This window comes from Scatophagus argus, chromosome 21 (genome assembly GCF_020382885.2).
Source record: "Scatophagus argus isolate fScaArg1 chromosome 21, fScaArg1.pri, whole genome shotgun sequence".
Taxonomy (NCBI): Eukaryota; Metazoa; Chordata; class Actinopteri; family Scatophagidae; genus Scatophagus; species Scatophagus argus.
In genome coordinates, this window is record NC_058513.1 from 16,873,224 (window position 1) to 16,894,988 (window position 21,765).

Genomic DNA, 21,765 nt, shown 5'->3' on the forward strand with positions numbered 1-21,765 from the left:
TTAAACCGCACTCCACATGCCAGGGATTCCTTCTGGCCGCACAACTGGGCACAAGCAGGCGGCTGATTGATGAAAAGACTTCGCTAAGTGTGTTTTCTTCATCAAACAACTGCAGCGTCTTTGAACTTTGTGACATTTACTATCACGGTGGTTTTTAGTCTTCAGTGCCAGGCTATGGAGTTACACTGCTCATAAAAAGCTGATTTACACCTGTGGAGAGCGAATTTATCTCTGCTTTTATGACTTTTATGATTGTCTATCCATCTATTTATCTATCTATCTATATTTACAAAGAATGGCTAATAAATCTTTTTTAAGTACTCCATAAATCAGATAGAAGCCATTCAAAAGGTTGACATGTTTTTCCTGACGACTTTGAGTCCTAATTTTTTGTGAGCCTTATCTCATACAGAAGTGAAAATGTTAAAGAGTGAGCAAACTGGAGAAGTATGGAAAGTAAAGTAATTTATGATAATAAAGCTCCTCTCTTTCAACAAGCCATCGAGTCTGCAGTCACAACCGCTGACAAGTCATAAGTAAGGATGATAAACACGTCTGCAGCTATAAATGTTAAAGTAGGCTGATTAATAAATAATTTAAAAAAAATCTATAAAAGTTATTAACAAAGATAAACAAACAAAAAAAGTAATTGGAATAAAGTAGAGTATTAATAAATAATTATTAACAACAACTCATAAACCTTCTCATCTTATTTGCCTTTCAATCTTTTCAGCTTTTCCTCCTTCAGACTCGTTGGTTTCGCTGAGACTGAAGGGAAAACCTTTGGCCTGCTCTGTGATGGAGTGCGGCTGTCCGAGGGATCGGCTGCACGATTATGAAGTATCTCTCTGGGCTCCATCATGCAGCGTGACAGTAAGGACGCGGCCCTGGACCGCTGACAGGACCCATAAGTCTCCGCTGGGGCCCCCAGGCAGGCTGTCTCGTGACTCTGTGCAGGTGCCTCCTGTTCCTGCCGGAGTCGCCAGCCAGTCAGGCCCTAAATGGCTCTCCTCCTCCTCCTCCTCCTCCTCTTCTGTCTCGTCTTGCATCCTCTTTAAGCTGAGCTCCATCGCGTCACTCAGTAAGATGTTCCACAGCCATGCAGGGGCTTAGCGTACGACGCCATGTTTAGTCATTAGTGAGCAGGAGAACGCACGAGCAGGCCTGAACGCAGTATCAAATGTCACATCTGACGGCGTGTGTGTGTGTGTGTGTGTGTGTCAGTGAAGGGGCAGAGGATCAAAGAAAAGGATGGCGCTAACTTACACTGCGGTGACAGCACAACATCAAGAGCACACTGCTTGATGTGCTTGTAAAACAGGCGAGATTTGAAAACCGAGATGCGTTTAGCTGTCAAGCATGAGTGTGACTGCTGGGGGATTGTGCTTGTTCACTTTTTTTCTTGCCCAAATTTAGATGAGAAGACTGACATGACTTTACTTTATTTTGCACAACATTACACTGTTTATTTGTTTATTTGTTGTCTATACACTTTTTTATATTGCCTTGTATGTTGCTATTTCTAACATTTTGTATAGCTTATTGTGTGCATTGCTGCTGCTGCACTGTAATTTCCCAGCCTGGGATCAATAAAGTATATCTATCTATCTATCTATCTATCTATCTATCTATCTATCTATCTATCTATCCATCTATCTGTCTATCTATCCATTTAGCAGCCGTTAGCTTAGCTTAGCATAAGGACTGGTAGCAGGTGGAAACAGTTAAAACTCCCCTGGAGTCTCTGCTGGTTGTCTGGCAAAGACGTCGAAAAGTGATGACATTTGAAATAAAGGCGAAATAACTCTAAATGAATTTTTTCTGTGTCTGTTTTCCTTTTGTCCTCGTGCGTGTGACTCATCCAGCGTCTCCTCTTCCATGATTTGATTGGCATTTGATCACCTGGCGTGAAAAGGCGCGCTGCTGAGTACTGAGTGTGCTCTTCTTTACTGCAGTCAAGCAGCTGTCCAACAAGCAAATTATTACTCTTTCATCTGATGCCTCCACAGCTGCGATTTGTCAGAAAAACAGGAGGGCTCCGATTAAAAGTAAATAACTCGACAAACAATTAGTGCATCTCGTGGCTTCTCATACGCCAGACATAAGCCTGCACACACACACACACACAGTTCTTACAAAGGAGCTGGCATAGCGCGTGTCTGCATGGGCCAACTGGGCTCAGGTTGGACAGTTTGGTCCGCAAAGCAAACACTCAGCAGACAAAAAGGCAAACATCCCACTGAGTCTGTAAAGACCTACTCAGAATGCTAACAGAAAAACACACGCACATAGCAGGAGTATGAGAGAACCGCCGCTGCTAATCGTCACATCACATCATGTTGATATGCTGACAGAGGAACGTGTGGAGGGGCGGCTCTAATTGTTCTCTGTCCAATACTGCGAATATCAGCCTATCTGTAAGGTTTTTAATGGAAGCAATTCTGAAACTCGTTCGCTAAATAAAGAAGAGTTAGAGTCAGATAAAAATGAAGGAGGGAAATGATGAGAGAACTGGAGATGTTCATGTGTGGAATCAGTAAAGATCAACTTCACCTCCCCATGAGACCCACAACACAACAGTAAGTCCACAAAATTAAGAGAAAAAAGACTTAAACTTAACGCAACACAAATCTGTTTGATAACAGATAACAATTTGTGTGGATCCCCTTTAGCTGCCACTGAGGCACTAACAACAGGATTCTGTTTCACGTAACAGTCCTGCAATTAAAATGTTACTGGACCGAATTAACGAATTAACATTTCAGTGGCCTCAGGAATGTTGTGAGCAAAAAGTAAAATCTAAGCCCACCATAAAATTGCAGTTCGCCGTTTAAATGTTATTGTTGATATAATCTGTTGATGCAGTGTACCATATGTGTATAAATGAGTGTGTATACTGTATTACCGGGCAGGTTTGTATTGTGAAAAGTACTGGCACGATATTTGCTTTCTGTCAGTGCTGAGCTCAGCTTTTGACTCTGATCTGTGTGAGCATTTCAGTTGTTATTATAATTTATTTCAACATAAAGTCTGAAATAAAGATTGATCAGTCAATCAAAGTGGTGTCAAATAAAACGTGTAATTCTAGAAACAGCGCACAGTTTTTGTTTGTTTGTTTGTTTGTCTTTTGCATGGTCTGCATTTGAAATGCGTCTTATTCTCTCTGCTGGGAGGATATTTTGTTTTCAAGCCAGCTGCAGTCCAAATGTTTTTGGAGAGGTTTCATTGCCCTGAGGCATATTTCTGCTAAATCACAAGCACCCAAAGGACTGAATTAGCACAATTTAACAAATCTTAGCTGTAATTACACATTTTTGCATTACGTCTTGCCTCGAATGGTACAAAACCATAGATCTAGTTGAAATGATACTTGAGATTGTTCAGCCAAAACCGCCTGACAAACACAGCAAACATTTGACTTCACGTTACAAGTTCAGCAAGTGAGGGGGAAAGCAAAAATGCCGTAGGATTCCACTGATGTTTGCGCCATTAAAAACATGCGTCCTCTTGTGAATAACAACAGAACGACGTCCAAATGGGCTGTCGTGTCGAAACCTTAGATCACCAAAGGGACAAAGAAAAACTTCTTCTTCTTCTTCTTTTTTTTGCAAGTTAATGTCTTCCTTTTGGAACAACTATTACACATATATCTGGGTTTGGAGAAATATAGCGGCATCTGACTCCTCTTGTATCTAAGAGCTAAGCGGGATGAACTTTGGACGGGTCAGATAGGTGTGTGTGATTTTACGGTGGCCATCGGAAGGTGCTGCAGGATCCATCAGGAATAGCGGCTCTGTGGACAAATAGAGCCGGGTGTCTCCGAGGTGCTGATTGAGCCGGCAGATGGAGGATAAATTATGATGAAAAGGCACCAGCAAGGTTGACCCCCCTCCAACTATGCTTAATCTGCAGCCAAGGAGAGATTTTATTTTCCTTGCAAGATCAGGGGGAAAAAAACGGCCGGGGAATCATTCGGCTAAACCCTCGGTTGGCAGGCTCAGTCTCGGAGTGGTTCAGCATCTGTTGCATTATTTTCCAATGGAACTCTTTGCTCTGTTTTTTTGTCTAAATGATTTCTTGCACCATGTGAAATTGATTAAACCTTCGTAAAAGCAGGACTAGCCTTAATTTTGAAAACGTCCCACATCTTGAGTCCAGTTTATAAAATGTTTTGGCAATAGTCAGAAACAGCCCTGAGGTGCTATCAGCGTAATGGAGGTCAGAACGTATTAAACGGAATGAGTTTGTTCAAATAAACATGGATAATGGCTGGTTCTGGTCTGAAATGTCCCTGCAATGTTTTGGTAGTAAAATTTAGGTTAGTATCATAGCAATTAAACACAGGAGTCGTAAAAATGATAAAATCCAGTAATAAAATAGCAAAGACACAAATTTACTGAGGGCATTAATATACCACAGCTGGCCTCTCGATGCATGTGAAACTATCAAATACAGTTACCAAGGCTGTGAAATCCTCTAAATTTGTTAATTTAATTACACAGTTTTAAAAAAACTTTCTTTTTTTTTTTTTTTTTTTTTTAAAAATCTACCTTGTTTAACTGGAAGATAAATGGACGAAAAGGACCAAAAGCATAACTTCCCAGGCCATCGTAAGAGCACCGGTCAGTGATCGCAACTGGGGGGGATGACATAACTCTTTTCACTTCCACAACCTGACTCGGAAGAAAAAATAAAAGAGCCGAAGCCTTTTCCAATCCTGCACAGTCAGTTGCAGTGAAGCCTGACTCTGACCTTTTTCCCTGTGACTCCATCGTGCACCTGTGCAGGCGAGGACCTCGGGGACCGTCCCTGTTCAAACCATGCACGGGGCCTCGGGCCTCCCTGTCGTGCCTGATGAATGTCGGAGCGTCCCGAGGTCCTCTCCCCGTAGGTGTGGGTCTCCCTCCAGAGGCCCGATTAAAACGGCCTGCTCTCTCAGCTGTGTTTGCCGCTTGTCAAACTTGTCTGGTTTACGGGCTTCATTAGTGGAGGAGGTGGGTTACATATGGGGAGTGTGTTTTACTGCCACTGGCTGTCTGTAAAGTCCAGAGATCACGACTTGTCCGACACTCAGTAAATCAGCCAAGATTTCGCACATTTCGGTACAGTCGTGGAACACAAGTTCAGACCGGATGAGAAAGAGAAAGAGAGAAAAAGAGACTCAAGAACAGTTTCAATAAATGGGAAATGCTTCAAAGTATTGCCAATACAAAACACTATACTGGGCCTATAAGATTTCATGACATGTAATCAGTGCCTGACTGTGTTTATGGGAACCGTCCTGTAGGAGTTTTTATGCATACACGGGTCAGTAATTACTTCAGTCTGATTTTTCTCCAGTTTTGCTGCAGCTGAGTCATTGTTGAATGTGTGTGGCTTAGGTTAAAGGGCAAGTCCATTATTTTTTGTGTTTTTGAGGTTTTAAGTCATTCTTCAGCTTCTCATCGGTGTTCCTCATATATTCAAAGGCACACATTCAAGTATTGGCCCAAATAATGTTTTATTATTTTCCCAAGACCTTCTAAAAAGTTTTTCCATGTGACTTGACACCAGTGTCTGATGACGATGTTGCTGCCTCTGAACCTGCTAGCTGGCCTATGTCTTCAGGACTTGTGAGATGTGAGACTGTGTTTGAACCACAGACTGCATATAAAGATGGACAACATGAGAGCTCCCCAAGGCTCCAGCACAGGCCATAAAAGGCCAAGCGAAAAAATCAAAAAGTACACTCAAATAAAATTTTTCCCAAAGATGGCTTCTGTCATTTTAGGTAATTCTTCTAATTTATAAGTGAAAGTTCTGCACTGCAGGTTTAAATGCTTTAAATAGAAAAAAACCTTTTTAATCAGAGGTGAAGAGTCGCTTAATTCTGCGTTTATTTTGACGCGTTTGTTCTTATTGGTCACGGTAATTGGTCAGTCAAATAACCGGTTGTGATTGGGTAGTAGGTGAGGAAAAGAAGCAAAGATGGCGGCTGACTAAGGACAGAGACAAGATTGGTCGGCCGGTCGGACTAGCCCCGACTGGACGTTAAATGACAGTTATGATGCTGTCGCGCATCTTTTCGAATCTAATTTTGGCTAACTGGGACGTTAGTGCTCGTCTGTGTTAGCGGCTTAGCTCGCGGAAATAAGGGTGCTAATCGCAGAGCTACGATGCTAATTAGCTAGCTATAACGGCCGCCGTTAGCTAGCTCGTCCGAATGCTAGCTAAACCACAGGAGAGTGAGCTTGGAGGTCCGAGTATTTCAAGGTCAGACAGTCCACGCAATGTCCGGGAAAACTGCGTGGCTTCTCTGATGAAAACCGGCGTGGGACTGGTCAGATGCCATCGGTGACTGTCCGACAGCATTGGGACTTATTTACGAAGATTTCAGTAGCTGATGCGGACGGTTTCTCCGAACTGTGAGTTCTACATTTTATTTATTTTCTTTGAAATTGGTGTCTGCTTTTTGTTTACCGTGTATGTGTGAGAGACTGTGATATTTTGAGTGTAAGAGCTTTAACAATAATGGAAAATTGGTTAAATGTCGCAGCATTTACAGTTTGGTTAAACGTTTAAGTTTATTCACAGTCAAGAAATTGAACTAAGTAAATTTGCTGAAGTACTGCACTTCAGTGCAAAACTGACACACATTATATGAGTTGAAGGGACTGATCGGAGAATTAAATCCGTTTTACAAAATAATTTGAAATCACAATTGTTGTGCTGTACTGCATTGTTTGGGGTTGTTTATTTATATGTGAATGAGTCTAAGTCGAGTTGTGTTATTTCTGTATGCGAGCTGTGATCATCTCGTGTAATTGGTGCCGACTATTGAGTTACAGCCCCATCTTTCCAGCCATGAACTCGGTTTATCTTAGTTGGTCAGCCACTGCAGTCCTCAATCTTCTGGGATCAGATGATTGGAAATTTACCAGAGTGCTTATTTCATCAAGTCTCTCTGCCACAAATCTAATATTTTGTATTATTTGGAATTATGGGCCAGAAATCTGTGTTGCTACCAAATATCTCCCCTAATGCTCTGAGACATAAGAGCATCTAATGCCTGTGAGTGAATACACATGGGAGTAAATCTGTTCCATCTCGTAGAGATTTAGTTGGAGGTAACATTATATTTTCTGAATATTTCTTGTGGGGAGTTGACTGACTGAGGAGACGTGACTAAGGACCCATGACAGAAGCCCTCATCTGTTCCACTTAATGCAGACTGACTGTTAGCTGTGACTGCCATTTTAATTCTTACCCAATCAGTCCACTTTCACTATTGATGTGCTGGAAAATAGCGATGCGCACTTCAAGGCCCGTGCCAGACATGGCAGACGGGCTGCTCTGTGGTGGTGAAAGCGGTTATGTTTCCCAAGACGTATTTCATTTTAATGATGCAAAGAAAACGAGGGCTTTCCCTTGAGCTTGCTTTTTGACTATTCCTATTTTTCAAGCAATTTCACCTGTCCACAGCTGGCTTTAGATCGCAAAATGATGTTGTGCTGAGGCATGACGTTGATGTCTTTTAGGTTTTCAGACTTTGTTATGGAAAACCAGGAAACAAATGACTTCAGTCTTAACTGAGGCATTGAAATACCTGTATGTGGGTGTGCTGTCACTATGGGCTTTTTAGTATTTTGGCACTGAGCTGAAAAGCCAGCAAATCTGGCAACTTTTGTGCTTCTTTGGCAGTTTTCATCATCCACTTTCCTGGTGGTCTTCAACCCACCGAGTTGCATTCAGCCGTCTAAATGCTCGGAGAAAGACCTGGCAGGGAGGCTAACCTGGCAAAGTGGGCTGTCATGCAGAAAAGCAGGAGTGTGTGTGGCACATTACATGCAGGTACACGAGCGAATGCATGGTGGTGGAGAAGACATTGTGTGGGAGCAAGCAGCTCTGTTGTGAATTTAAACAGCTCACTGAGGACGAGGCACTGGCAGCCTAACGTACATCTGAGGTGACGCATCATATAAAAAAGGCAACGAGCGTTTAATCTCCTTCTTGAAAAGGAGCAGCTCCTTCTTTTGCTGAGTTCCTAAAAAAACACTGCGTTCTCCAACAACGCAGATGGGGGTTGAATAATTCATGGCAACACAAGCAAAGTGTCCTCATGCTGCAGTTCTATAAAAATAATCCCATAACATCATCACAATCACCCCATAGCTCGCGGCGCTCATACAAGGCAGCTGGGAGAGTTTGAGTGGCCTTTAAGCCTCATGACTCAGACTTCATTCACTGGGCCTCCTCTATTCTTTGTGGGGAAAACTTTGCAAAAGAGAGGCATTTCATTAAAATAGAGCACAAATCTTGGGTTATTTTTTGACAATTCCAAAAATGTGGGGCGTTGTGTGAAATTTCCATAATATACTATTATTATGTGTACTTTTATATACCAACGGTACGTGACATGCGTACTTTTTGAAGGATCTAGTACAGTATGCAAACACTGGACACTACGCTCACATTTTATCCCACCATATAATACAGTAGATAACAACAATATAACAGACGTGGGTGAACACGTCAAGGCCGCTCTGGTATAACGTTAATAATTCTTCAGGGTTTTACTTTTGCTAGGTGTAATTTTTTTTTTAAATTGTTCATTGCTGGTGCAGATTATCACGGTAACATGTTTCCAACCGGCAAGAAGGCTCTCAGAAAGTGATGTGTTGAGCAGACAGGTTTATGTGTTTAGTGATGGTGCACGTATTGGTCATACAGTGCATAGTGGTGATGTTGGACGCAGTGCAGATGTGTTGCTGCAGCCTGACCTCATTTATGAGAAAACTTCACCTAAAAGAAAAAACCATCAAGAAGCTGTGCTTTGAGCGAAGCGCTAACATCAGCAGCCTAACATGTTCTCAGTGCCAACGTGGCAGATAATGAGCGCACTGCAGAATGAATTTGTAGTATTAGTGACCACAATGCCATCGATAGGGGAACCTCACCTGCAGGAACTAATAACCTTAACCACTCTTTATCATTAAAGGTCACACAGGTTTAAAGCTAGACCTTTGACAATAGACATCATTTCGATTTAAAAAAAAAAAAAAAAAAGTTAGATTTTTTTACAAAATCAATAGAATTCATCTTGAGGTAGATATGCGTGCTTCATTTCATGGCAGACAAATATTAAGCCGATGGTGGCATTAGTGGTAAAGTCAGGGGATCAGCAGATTCATGAAGATTAATTGTCTGGGAACCATTAATATCTGTCCAAAATTTCATGGCAGTCCATTCCGTGGTTATTGAGGTATAGAGATATTTCAGTCCCAACCAAAGTGTTGGATCAACAGATGACATTTCTAGGACCACGCCTGTGTGAATACAAGGAGAGAAGAAGGATAAATGCTTCATGTCAGCAGAGGCAAGATGGACTGTGTGTTTCCTGAAGCGAATGTGTCTGAGCTCAGCTTCCAAGGGGGCAGCCTACTTATTTTGGCAGTTTTGTTCATCTTGGCCGAAGCAGCGTTAACAGTTGTCCACCCCTTCCTTTCATGTGCTTCCAAAGTCAAGTCGAACAATTTCATTAGAACAGCTCTTTGCCGTGCTGGGAAACAGATAGGGAGACAGTTGACAGGGATGAAAAGAGCAGGAACTGATGATTAAAAGATGAAAAAGCAGTCAGCAGCGGGGAAGAAGAAAAGGACATGAAGAATGAATTGGTGCAATACTTCACCCAACCTGACAGCAGAGCTGTGTTAAATGCAGTGAGTACAGTTAACTTGGCTTTCAGTTTTTTTTTTCTTCAGACTTCCTTTCTGAGGGGTCAGACAATGACAGATTGACATCTCATGGCTCTTTGCCAAACACCCCCCCCCCCCCCCCCCCCACAGTGATGTGATCTCCCCCACAGAGGATATTAGTAGTGACCTCTCATGTTCATAATGTGACCCGTGGACAACCTCGCTGCTCAGTTTATTCCTAATCTGTATGCTGTTGTCAATTTATTCAAGGTTTCCCAATGTGGTTATGATAACATGAACTCCAAAAAGACATTTACATTGTGATAATGTTACAGGCCAACTGCCTGGGAGCAATACTGTTTAGTATGTGTACGCAATGTGTGTACAGCATGGAATCATAGGCTGCAGTCAGTGTATAATTCTGTTTATTAGTGTTTCTATGCAGCGTGGAAATATTGTTATTATGCTCATAATTCTGCATTAAACCTAAAATATAATGTAAGAAAAAAAGCCCTTCAGCTTGCTGGCCCATTATGTTTGATTTTGACTGTAATCTGTGATCTGTAAAACAGCCTAAACAGATCACATCGCCATAAAAGTAACTGTTCTTCACGAAATAAACCATCATTTCTCCACACATACATTCCTGTAAGTACCACTTGTAATTAAACTCTGCATGCATTGATAAAAATACTTCAAAAGCTTTCCTGTTGCCAGTGTTTTCACAAACAAGCAGTGTGCTGGTGTGAAAAAGTGACTTTATGAGCACATAAAAGCAGATCCTGTTGCAGCACACTGGCTTGTGGTCAAAATCTCTTAAATGGTTAAAACAACAGTTTGGTTTTGTGGTCTTTTTTAAATCACCCCTTTCTCTCGCTTGAACTTGGGTCAAAAGAAGACTGTGGCACACTATGTTTTAACTTCAGTCCATAAAAGGAACAGCTCAAAGCAGGGCAATTTATGCAAAATGGTTGTGGTTGAACATGATATACTCTGTTTCATTAGAGCAGGTTAGTATTGTAAACCTGCAGAGAGGTCCTTATGGACAGCTCAACAAAAACCGTGACCATAATATTTAGTCATAGCTCAAATGGAATCTGCAGATAGTTAATAAGGACCACATTTATCTTCAGAATTGTAATTATTGTTTGGAAAAATAGGAACACACTGGGGAGTAATGTTGTATATCTGCACAAGTAGAGTGATTGAACTAATGTTCTTTATTTCAGTAAGGGACTGGGGCTCATCCAGACTTCAAGTGCATATAAACACACACTCATACCCGTGGCCACATTAGCGCGTTCTTGCCCCATGGGCCAGGGTGAGTCTCTTTCTCTTTGTTCTAGTCCAGCGCCTGATTAGAAACATCAAGCATAATTTCCTAATTGGCCTGTCTTAACCACTTTCATCTGGGAGATGCAAGGCGAGCAGGTACAGACGTAATCTAATAACCATGAACGTGCGGCCCGCTCCAACAGACACATGTAACAGAGGATGTTCGCTCAGTGACTCAGGCTTTTCCATGGAAGAACTGAGTTATCGTCACCGGCATCATACGTCCCCCTCCAGTGCTGCGTTGTCCACAGCAGATCTACTGGTCTTTGCTGTACCTGCTACCAGGCACCTGTGTCATTAGCATTTGGCTCTTGTGGCCTACACTTAAAAGCTACACTTAATATCAATATCAATATCAATGTTTTGATGTTAAAAATGGATCAAATGAGGAAGTTTAAGGAGAAAGAGGTCACTCATATTGACAAAATCTCAGCTCTGGTGAGCATTTTAGTGTTTTTCAGCTCATTCTTTCACGGGCTTTTACTGTTTTTCCCGTTACTGTTCAGTCTCACCACACTCATCAGCTTTGTTTTTAGGCACAAGTCGTCGTAACTTACAAATATAGAAAAGCTGTCCGGACAGGTTTAAAAGCAGATTAGATTGATGTCACTGACAAGCCAGCACAGTGTTTTCTACCAGCCTCTGTGGACTACTCATATAAATGTTGCTTTGGCGTATTTCTTGAAGAACTCCAAACTTTCAGTTCAAACCCTCCTTTGGGACAAACAAAAATGCTCATACAAATAAATCAGGCTACGTCAAATGCTTTGATAAATGAATGTAAACAAATGCAAGTCAGATGTCGATGGGAGAAATGCATCATGGCCGTCCACAGAGGGCCCCAATCTCATCACTGCAGTAAAAAGCTGATGTCGGATGGCTATTCTAAACGGACAGCGACTTTAGAATTGTTAGTACAGTATTCTCAAACAGTGATTGAGTCATCTCTCTTTGGGGCCGTAGTTTCATATGGCACACATGTTATACACTTAAAGAGGGCCTCATACATCTATCAAATCTGAGATCAGAGTGTGATTGTGCCTGCGAGTGTGTCTGTGTTTGTGCGTGTGTCAAGGTGTCTCTGTGTACTGAGCTGTGTAGCATACATGTGCGAAACATACGCAACCATATGAGAAAGAGGAATAAACCCATCCCGCGGGCATTAGAGGAATGCAGATGGTGAAGAATGGAGAGGAGGGAAGGGGGGTGTAGACTACGTCCTCCTATTTACCCCACTTGTGGTGCTTAAACAGATGAAGATAGGGGCAAAGAGTGGAGTCTCACAAGCCTTATCACATGCTCCATCTCTGGGTTACGCAGCTCCGGCGTCTCTTGGGACAGCGTTACAACCAGGGAAAGCCCTGGGGTCAAGGCCGAACCAATAAACCTTCACTATCTTTACCTCCCTCGTACCCTTGTTCCACCATCCCTTCATCCCTCCATCCCCCAGTCTCACACAGTCATCCTCCCCTGGCTCTCTAAATAAGGGCATGTTGAGTCTATCAGCACTTTGGGGGCGTAGAGGAGACCCTCTGCTTACAGCGCAGGAGGAGGTGAAGTTAGGGGAAAGGAAAGTTTTCATCTGATACAAGCAGAGTGTAGCAGGAATTCCTCAATTGGTTGTTTTTAGATTTAGATCATGAGATCCTCACTGACGTTGCTGCTCTTCTGTCAGTCAGAGGGTAATTTTCAAAATGCACATGCATGCGCACACAAACGTGGTACAATCAGTTTCACAGTCAACTTCTTTTGCGCCCATTATAGCAATTTTTAACAGAGCATGTGGCTCTGCACTTGTGTTCCAGTTAAGATAACAGATTGTCACTTCTTACCTTTGGTTTCACACGGGACTCAAACACTGGTCTCAGCTCCTGGGTTTGTTTGACCAGTTCACATCTTCCAAGTGTAGATTTTGTCGCTCTTTATACTGTGTCACATGATATTTGTTTCTCTCTGACATTTACACCTAAAATTACATGAGAAAAGCTTAATGCTGATGTCAGTAACATGATGCACGAAAACCAAAAAAGGCTTTGTGACAACATGCGAAATGACCTAAGACCTTGGTGTGTTATTCATAGGCCATTTGGTGAGAGCAGACTGGACATCAGCACGGGATGTGCTCGTAGGGGAGGGCTTGGGAGTGGCAGTTTGAGGTTTGTAGTTTTGACAGTTTGGATGGTGGAGTGAAATGGATGATGGATGGAGCGAAAGATGAGAGAGCAAGTCCAAGGCAGATAAATGTTGTGGCCAGATTCTTCAGCTGCCACCCTGTGCTGGCATGGCAACGTGGGAGTGACCCACACAGACACACGAGCATAAGACACAGATGCACACACACTTCCAGATACAAGAATGTTTTAGTATATACATGCACAAGCATAGATGAACCATGTAATTTACTTACAATAGATTACAGTATGTGGACTTTCAGTGTAAATATTTGGAGTGGCTGTCATACTGGTCACTGGCTGTTTGAATGTACCTGCAGGGTTTATGTGTGTTGAGAATTATTCCATTCTGAGGGAGCTTTTAGTTCCGTCTTCAAGGTGCTCCGGGTTAATAAATTCAAGCTGCGTTAGGAAGCTTTTCCGTCTGTCCCACGTGCGCACCACTATACGCTCATCCATGCATCAACTGCTCGCGGTGCTTTGTGTTTGAATGAGTACGATGCTAAGTCCTCTGCTTCAGTGTGGAGGCTTTAGGTTGATTCTATGTTGTTCTGAGAGTTAATAGCAAAAAATGTAGTAAATGCAGGTCCAAATGAGAACCAGGGCACAATGTCAGTGTGCATTACATGTCAGCCTTGTGCTTCACCTCTCCCATTGGATGCAGAGAGCCAGTAAACTGCCCAGAGACCAAGAGCCCTTCCTAGAAATGCTGTTGAACCATCACAATCCTCCCAAAGTGTTTGCATTCAAAGTATTACTGGTCAGCCCCCATCAATTACATTCTTGGCAGTCGTCGCCAGTGGAGCCAAATTTATTTAAGGGTGGTACCCAGTTGAGATGCTTGCATGGGCTTTGAGGAGGGCTTTTAAAGATTTCAAGGTACAAGGGGGTGTTTTGCTTTGAACTGTCCCCTTTATCGTTTCAGCTTAACATCCATTAGAATGCCACAGACATCAATTGTGATAGATACTCTGCCCATAAAGGCTGTGCTCGTTTTTGACATCTTAAAATGATTACTAGGGTTAAAGAGGCCCTTTTAGCATTGAAAGATTGTACTTGTGGGGGTGTAAAAGGCCTCCCAGGAAAATGGCACATGGCTTCTCGCTGTGGGAGTCTGGCACATCAGTTGACGCTGCTCATGCTCTGCATTAATTTTTTCAATCAGGGCTACAGAAAGCCTGCATTTACAGACATAGTTGATGTCATGCTACACATAAACAATGTCACTTCACACTCACTGATGTCGAATAAATACCCAAACAACGCCTCTTGTCTGTGCGAAATAAAAAACAAAACAAAACTGTGAGACAGACTTCTACAGTACATTGACGTAGACAACAGCAGCCATTTCTGAGAGTCTGTCGACCGTGGAGGCTGACCCGGTTGCGTCTTGAAAGTTTAAATGCCATTTGAGCCTCTTCTATTTTCTTTCTCTGCATTCTAAGACAACACCCAGGACACGATGCCTGATGTGTGTCTTTCTCATCCACTCGCGGAGTTAAACGTTTCCACAGCTCCGTTCATGTGCCTGTTGAGCTGCACTTTGTATACCTTCACTTCCCACACACCTGAATCACATTTTCCTGTGTTTGAGGCTGTGTTTGTCCTCCTTGACCCGCCCTGATGATGAATAAACAGTCTACCGTCCCTGCCCCAGCTTAGGCGTCCTTGGTTGGGTGATTTCCCTCTTTCTCTATGTGTGTATGTGTTTACTCATGTATGAACACATGGTTCAGTATGTGAGTCCAAATGTGCTGTTGTGTCACTGCTGAGAGTCTTTGATAATGTGCCTTACACTGTAAAATCTGGGCACTTTATTAGCTCTTTCAGCACCCAAGAGTGCAAATTCACTGTGACTGTAGAGTTACCATCAGTGTTACAAACTGGAATGTTTTGCATATATGTCATTGAAAAGGTGCTAGAAGTCCAGACTACATAATTTTTCTGTACTGTTTGGATCAAGCGGCTGCAAGATGATGCTCTTGGTATAATTAATGTTTTTCACGCTGAATCCAGGGTTCTGTTGAGGTGGTACAAGTTGGACGGTGACCCAAAACTTTTCTCAGCTGTATAAACCATCTCCTCTTTTTTTCCCCCAAAGTTTCACTATGTGTATTCACATTCTTTATTTTCCTAGAATCTTGTTTAATGACTCGAGGGATTGTCAGTCTCTTGGTCGGTTAATTCGCCACTTTGATTCAGACTAAAATATCTCAGCAACTATTGGATGTATTGCCATAAAATTTATACAACACCTGATGATCCATAGATGATGAAGATAGTGATCGTGATGAACATGATAAACGTCAGCATTTTAGCCTTTTATTATCATGTTATTATTTAGATGAAAGCTTTGCTGTAGATGTACAACCTTTGCAGAGCTGCTAGCTTGGCTGTAGACTTGCTGACTCCAGCTCTCTGAATGGCCTCATCTCCCCAGCGGTCAAATAGGCCTGAATGTGTACATGACTGTACGGTACGTTTGCATGTGAATAGAGGAGATGCTAGTGGTTTATGTAAAGTGTAATGAGAAAAGAGGATTTAGAGATCCCTTTGCCTTTGAGTGGCAACTAGCCATGAACATCAGCCAAAACAAACCCATATGCTGGTCACACACTGGAAGTTCTTTTGTCATGGATCTGTGATCACTTCTTCATCCAGCCAGTGTTTACACTGGTGCAACTCCAACCTCTAATTGAGTAAATGGTACAATAGTTTTCACCTTACCTTTTCAGTCTTTCAGTAGATCCCTGGTGAGGTTTCGCCTCATTTGAAATGCTGGATGTGAGTACGACTAAATCTTTAGCCACTTTCAGCAATATTCCACACCTGCAGTTTCACCTTTGGACTAAACCTCTGAAGTGATTTACCATGAAATCTGTATGATGGCTGATGCCAAGAAAAAGCTTTTTAATTTGTATGCAAATGATCACAAATTGTAGCTGATTTTGGCTCTTGTCTTTTTTTTTTGTCTTGATCATGTCATAACTTTTTACACACTCTCTCTCTTTCACACACACACACACACACACACACACACATAGTGCAGCTGTCTTAAGACATTGTATAGATTTCCATTCATTGTGGACAGCTGAACCCAAACCTCGACTTAACCACAATTCACATGTTACCCCTAACTTCAATCTGGAGCTCAAAACTGGCGTTTTGCCCCATAAGGACCGGTCTTTGTTCCCTATGAGGACTGGTCCGGACAAGGTCAGTGTTTATACCAGAAATGGTCCCCAAAAGGGGACAGTAAAAACGTACGCACACACACTGCTGAAGTCAGCTCAAGAATAAAATGTCAGTGATGCAACGATGAAATGATTGAATTCCAATAAAAGAGACTTTTTCATACTGCACCACAGAGGAGTCATTATTCTCAACATCACAGACGTCTTGTTCTGAGAGGAGAAAGTATCTCATCCCTTTATTTTCTATTGACAGATCTCTCTGTTGACTCACTTAAGAGGTCGTCCAAAACTTCATGTCTATAAATCTTAAGTGATGGCTGCGTCTCTCAGAAGCTCAACAATGTCAAGACATTGAGCCCCTGTTAAAGCAAGATTAAAGGAACAAACCAACCCCTCTCTCATTGTGTTTATTAACCAAACAAACCACATAGTTTAAGCCAGCCTTGCTCCGCTCTCAGATACATGGCCAAATCAAGGAACTCAGATTATTAATGACTGAACAACACAGCCACCCCCGCAGATAATGGTCCAGCCCACGCTTTGAAAGACTGGTAAATATTTTGTTTGCCGAGGCAAAGATGGAACTACCTTCCGGCTTCTTATTGACACTTTATGTGGGAAAACAAACTCAAAAGGATGAATTTGATTCTCCCAAATGCTGCCCATATTCCAGCACTGTTCCAGCTTAAGGAATGTAATTCTGTTTAATTAGGGAGTGCGAGTGAGCTCATGGGAAGCCCACGATTTTTAATTACTGGTCCCCATGGCTCCTTGGGCTGTCTCTAGCTGGTTGGGGGTCACTGCTGCAAAGCCCAAGTCATAGTGCCATGCTGCCAGAGGTTACCAGGGCCAGCTAGTTCTCAGACAGCGTGTGTGTGCGTGCGTGTGCACGTGCACCAAGTCTAATATTCTCCTTACCTTGTCAAGACTCGTTTCATTGGATGGCATGCTGCAGGCCTGTTCAAAACACATTTTCCAAATATTTGTAAACCTAAATGGCTTCAAATATTTGAACCAACATGAAAGGTTGACTACCAAATCAGTCTCGGAACCCACAAGCTGTGCGAGGCCCTGTAAGGTTAGTTCAATGAACGATTCCACATGAATTTTCAAATATTTTCAAATGTATTTTTCTAATATGGTCCAGCTCTTGTATGTTTATGCCACCGCCCATGTAAACACCAGAAACTATTTGGCCATGTCACAGATTAGAAGTCATTACTCAGATTCAAATACTAACTTTGATCCAATTGAGGAGAGAGGCTTTGGTTTAGTGCAGCCTCTAATCCAAGAGTTACATGTACATGAGTGGCTTATTTTACAAGCGCAGATATAACCACAGACACATATGGAAAGGAACTTCCCATTGTGCAAGAAAACCCACTTGCCTTTCAGTTTGCCTCATGTCTCTGACCTGTGAACTCCACTAGTTACTTATAATGATGTTGAAGTGGGAAAATAAAAACAAATGGACCATTTCACAACATCAAGTGCAGTCAGCGGTATAACTTTTTCTACCACTACTGTAGCTGCTTCAGGGTTTAGACAACAGTCTTGTCACCACAAAGACACAGGTTAGATCAACATACTAACAAGATGTAAGTGGAGCACAGGTGAATTGGTGTTTGTCCTCCCTGTCTTTGATCAAGATACATAAATGCATCAAAAATGCTCAATTAAACATGTAATCATTAAGGCTTTCTTGAAACCAACCTTAATTTGATGCTATTTCTGGTTGGCATTTTCTCAGTAGTTCAGTGGATTTGCTGCAGTTTCTAACGTTAGAGGAGTGTTTTGCTGCAGCCCGTGAGCTTTGTGAGCTTTTGCACCACAACAAAAGCATCATCCAGTTATTTTTCTATGGACAGACACCACACTTTATATATAAATACATCTTTGCATTGGGTGTTGTCATTTGATCCTTTCCTAATAAAAGCATATTAGGAATGGATCAAATGATAGCATCTGTACATCTTTAATGTAAAGATGGGTGTTAATGAATGGTCGGTACAAAGCTTAACAAAATAAGTAATGGTCAGATTTTTGTAAAATGCCTTTTTAAGTTTCTGTAATTTGTTCTTTATCCTTGTAGACACAAGAGTTGGTGCCTTTGAGGCCCATTAAGTACAACTTAGCGTGAGTGACACCCGTAGCAGTAGGCTGGTGGGAACAGATGATCAGAGGTCAAAGGGTCTCAATGTTCAAACATATTGACGATGCAGCTGTTTGACCTGACAATCCACCCATCAACCACCTCCTTACCGGAGAACAGGCACTATGTCAAAGGCATTTAACAATAAGGTGACACTTAATGAACCAGCTTAAAATAAATTTCATTTACGCTCACAATAGAAGTTTGACTGATTGCTGCGTAATGAGGTACAAGTAGTCAAAGCTAGTGGTGGAAACACAAATGTTTTATTTTCACATCAAACACTTAATCTTGCAGTAGACTTAAAGCCTTAAATTTTAGTTATTCCTGAAAATGTTTTCTTTTGTCCTCCAGGAGTTTAAAATCTGTTTACTGTTGAATAGAACTGGAACTGAAGTAAGCTCTTACAGTTTTTGTGTTGTTAACAAAAACACAATCTTCCCACAGGCAGACAGGAAAAACAAAGGAGGTGAAAGACAAATGAGCAGAAGAATAAAGGTGAAAAGCTGACTACATCCTATATTTCTGGAGAATTTCCTCCCCGGACACATTCTCACACACATTCGCACACAAACATGGGACAACCTGTTCCGAAAGAACCATTGACCTTCTGCGTGAAAGCCACTAATAACAAAATGAGACTTCAGTAAGCTGAAAAATGATACTTTGCAAGCGGAAATCGCCTCGGCACATGGAATAGCCCCAGAATGCCTGTTTAGAGCACAATTGCCATAATACTGTAAAGGAGGGGATGTGCTTCTGTATTGTATTGGCCAACAATAGCTGACTGCAAACTCACAGCCACACCACCCTATGGATTTAGCAGCTCCTCACAGGGCAAGCTATTGTCCTGTTCTCAAAGAGCAATGCTTTATGGCTGAGGGCCAGTGTGTGTCAGGTAACAGGTGGTGAAGATCAGTGGAGATAACAGAGACGTGAGACGCAAAGAGAGAGAGAACGCAGTAGAGAATGAAAGACGGAGAGAAAGAGAGAGTGAGGAGGAGACAGAAGTGTTGACCTTTTTATTTTCTTTCTGTTTTTTTTAAATTTATTTTGATTCCTCTTCAGCTTAGGCAGAGCAGGCTTAAATCTGTTCCAGTAGTTCACAAAAGGGCAGTGACAGTGGTATGATGCCTCCATTCACTGGGCTGTAGCAAAGCATTTAAAGCGTCTGGAAACAATCCCACAGTGCCCAGAAACAACACCACGCCGTGGCCTCTCTCGTCCTCCACTTCAGCTCCCTCTAAATAAACTGGAAAGACTCACTACATGTGAAGAATATGGCTTTGAATGCCAACTTAAATGTTAAAATTTCATTATTTTAAAGCTGTACTGACATTTTTTTAAATATCGGATCAAATGACTATGTGTCATGTGAAACAATCTGAAGTCATACTCAGCATTTTATTACCACATTTATTTTGTAGTTGCACAATATCAGTTTTTTTCAGCCAATACTGTTAACCAATAATGACTTCTTTCTCAATGCCAATAAGATAAGCAGTGCTCCTAAAAGTGGTTTATTTATACGCTATCCCATGAGATTAAGTTGCAAAGACAGAAAAGTTCAGCCATGGTAAATGTGCCACTCTAACAACATCCCACCATGTTTATGTGGGGAAAAAAAAGATATTTCAAGAAAAATAACTTGCAGATTTCAGCTTTTAGAATGAAGCCTGCACGCAAGCAACATGGAGCCAATTTCAACCTCTAAGGACCTGTCTCCAAACCACCTGGCCTAAAGCAGATCTCTCACCCGGGAGAGGAGAGAACCTGGTCTGGTCCAGTGTGGTCAGGTCTGGCTTGGACTGAACTGGGAAGACGAAGGTGCAGGTAACATGGATGATGGTCCTGTCTGCATCTGGACAATGAGGCACGCCACATTCATGGATCTGCCCAGATCACACCCTATCATTCAGCCCTGAGTGGTTGATCAGGATCCAAGAGGGTACGTCCAGCACGATGCCCTGGAGGAAATGAGGTCATCGGAACAGACTGTGCGGAGTAAATGAAGTAAACCATGCCGATCCAACTCTTTCGCCTCTGCAGTTGACCTGTTATTCCTTTCAACTGGAACTCAGTTTTTACTGTCAGAGATGACTTCATTGATATACCTCCTGGTTGTCTTTGAACGCCTACTCCACTACTGACGCACACCACCAGAGGTCTTATGCTCAAACAAAGCTCCTACACATATGTCCATTTTAAGACACTCTAAGGTCTGGTGAGCACGCTCACATCGTCCTCAGTCCTGTCCAGCTTCCAAACAACAAGCTCAGAGATGAGGGATAACTTGGAGAAGAGAAGAACGAGTGAGCTTTATATGCTCTTTGTTTTTCTTTATTACTCAGTCTACAGCGGAGCGCATCAGCAACGATAATTTAGAAGCAGAAAAATAAGAAATAAAGCTCATGAGCCAACATTTTACATCACACAAAAAGAGGCTGCACCTTAGCCTGTTGATCCTCCAGAACACCCCAAAGTGAGGGAATTTAGAGGAAGGGTAAAAAGAGCTTGTGTCTTCATGCCAAGCATTACGTCTTGCCTTAGTCACCAACCCATGAGCCTTCAGTCTTGGCTACATTTGGCCACATGGCCCAAAGGAAGACAGCCACTTAAACAGATGATTTTTGTTTTCAGCACAACCGCAGAAACTGCAGGGGGAAACAAGAAATTTCAAATGGCATGGATGTCAGATTTCAGATCAAAAACTGCTGAGAACAAACATGCGCAAAGATTTCTTGTTTCATCATTTATTTGTGTGTTTGTTTTCCAAGTAAGCATCAGCAGTGTTTTTTCCACTATCACTGGGTTTTGATGTTTTCGCCAGTTTTTTCAATATGCATTATGATCTGGAGATGAGCGAAGCCGAAATACAATGGCGATGAAAACATTTTGGAGACCGAAAACGTTTTTTCTTTTATTATAACTGGCAGTGAAAGCTGGTGGTTTGTGCTGTCTTAGTAAAAGGAAAATGTTATACACAAAAGTCTCCCATTTAAGAGCGAGGGTCACTTAACTTTTGCTATTTATGGCCATGCCGAAGAAGCCTGCAAAAGCAAAAAAAGACTAGATTTTTGGTCATTGTTGATGAATTTCACCTTTTACCCCTTTTATTTCATTATGCCACACTTATTTAAAGCTACATCAGGCAATATTTCACTATTACGGGCCAAAAAATAGACCCTTCATGTTGGGCTTGTAAAGTTTTAAAGTGGTACTGTATAAAATGGTGTGTA

General features: G+C 42.0%; 1 protein-coding gene across 1 annotated transcript in view; it reads left to right on the top strand.

The window, feature by feature from the left end:
• The first annotated feature begins 5,926 nt into the window (after positions 1–5,926).
• The window catches only part of meox1 (mesenchyme homeobox 1), a 59,473-nt gene continuing 43,634 nt past the window's right edge, over positions 5,927–21,765 (top strand). Inside the window, exon 1 of the mRNA XM_046377795.1 lies at positions 5,927–6,404. The gene's annotated coding sequence lies outside the window, so the exon portion shown is untranslated. The remainder of the gene's footprint in view (positions 6,405–21,765) is intronic.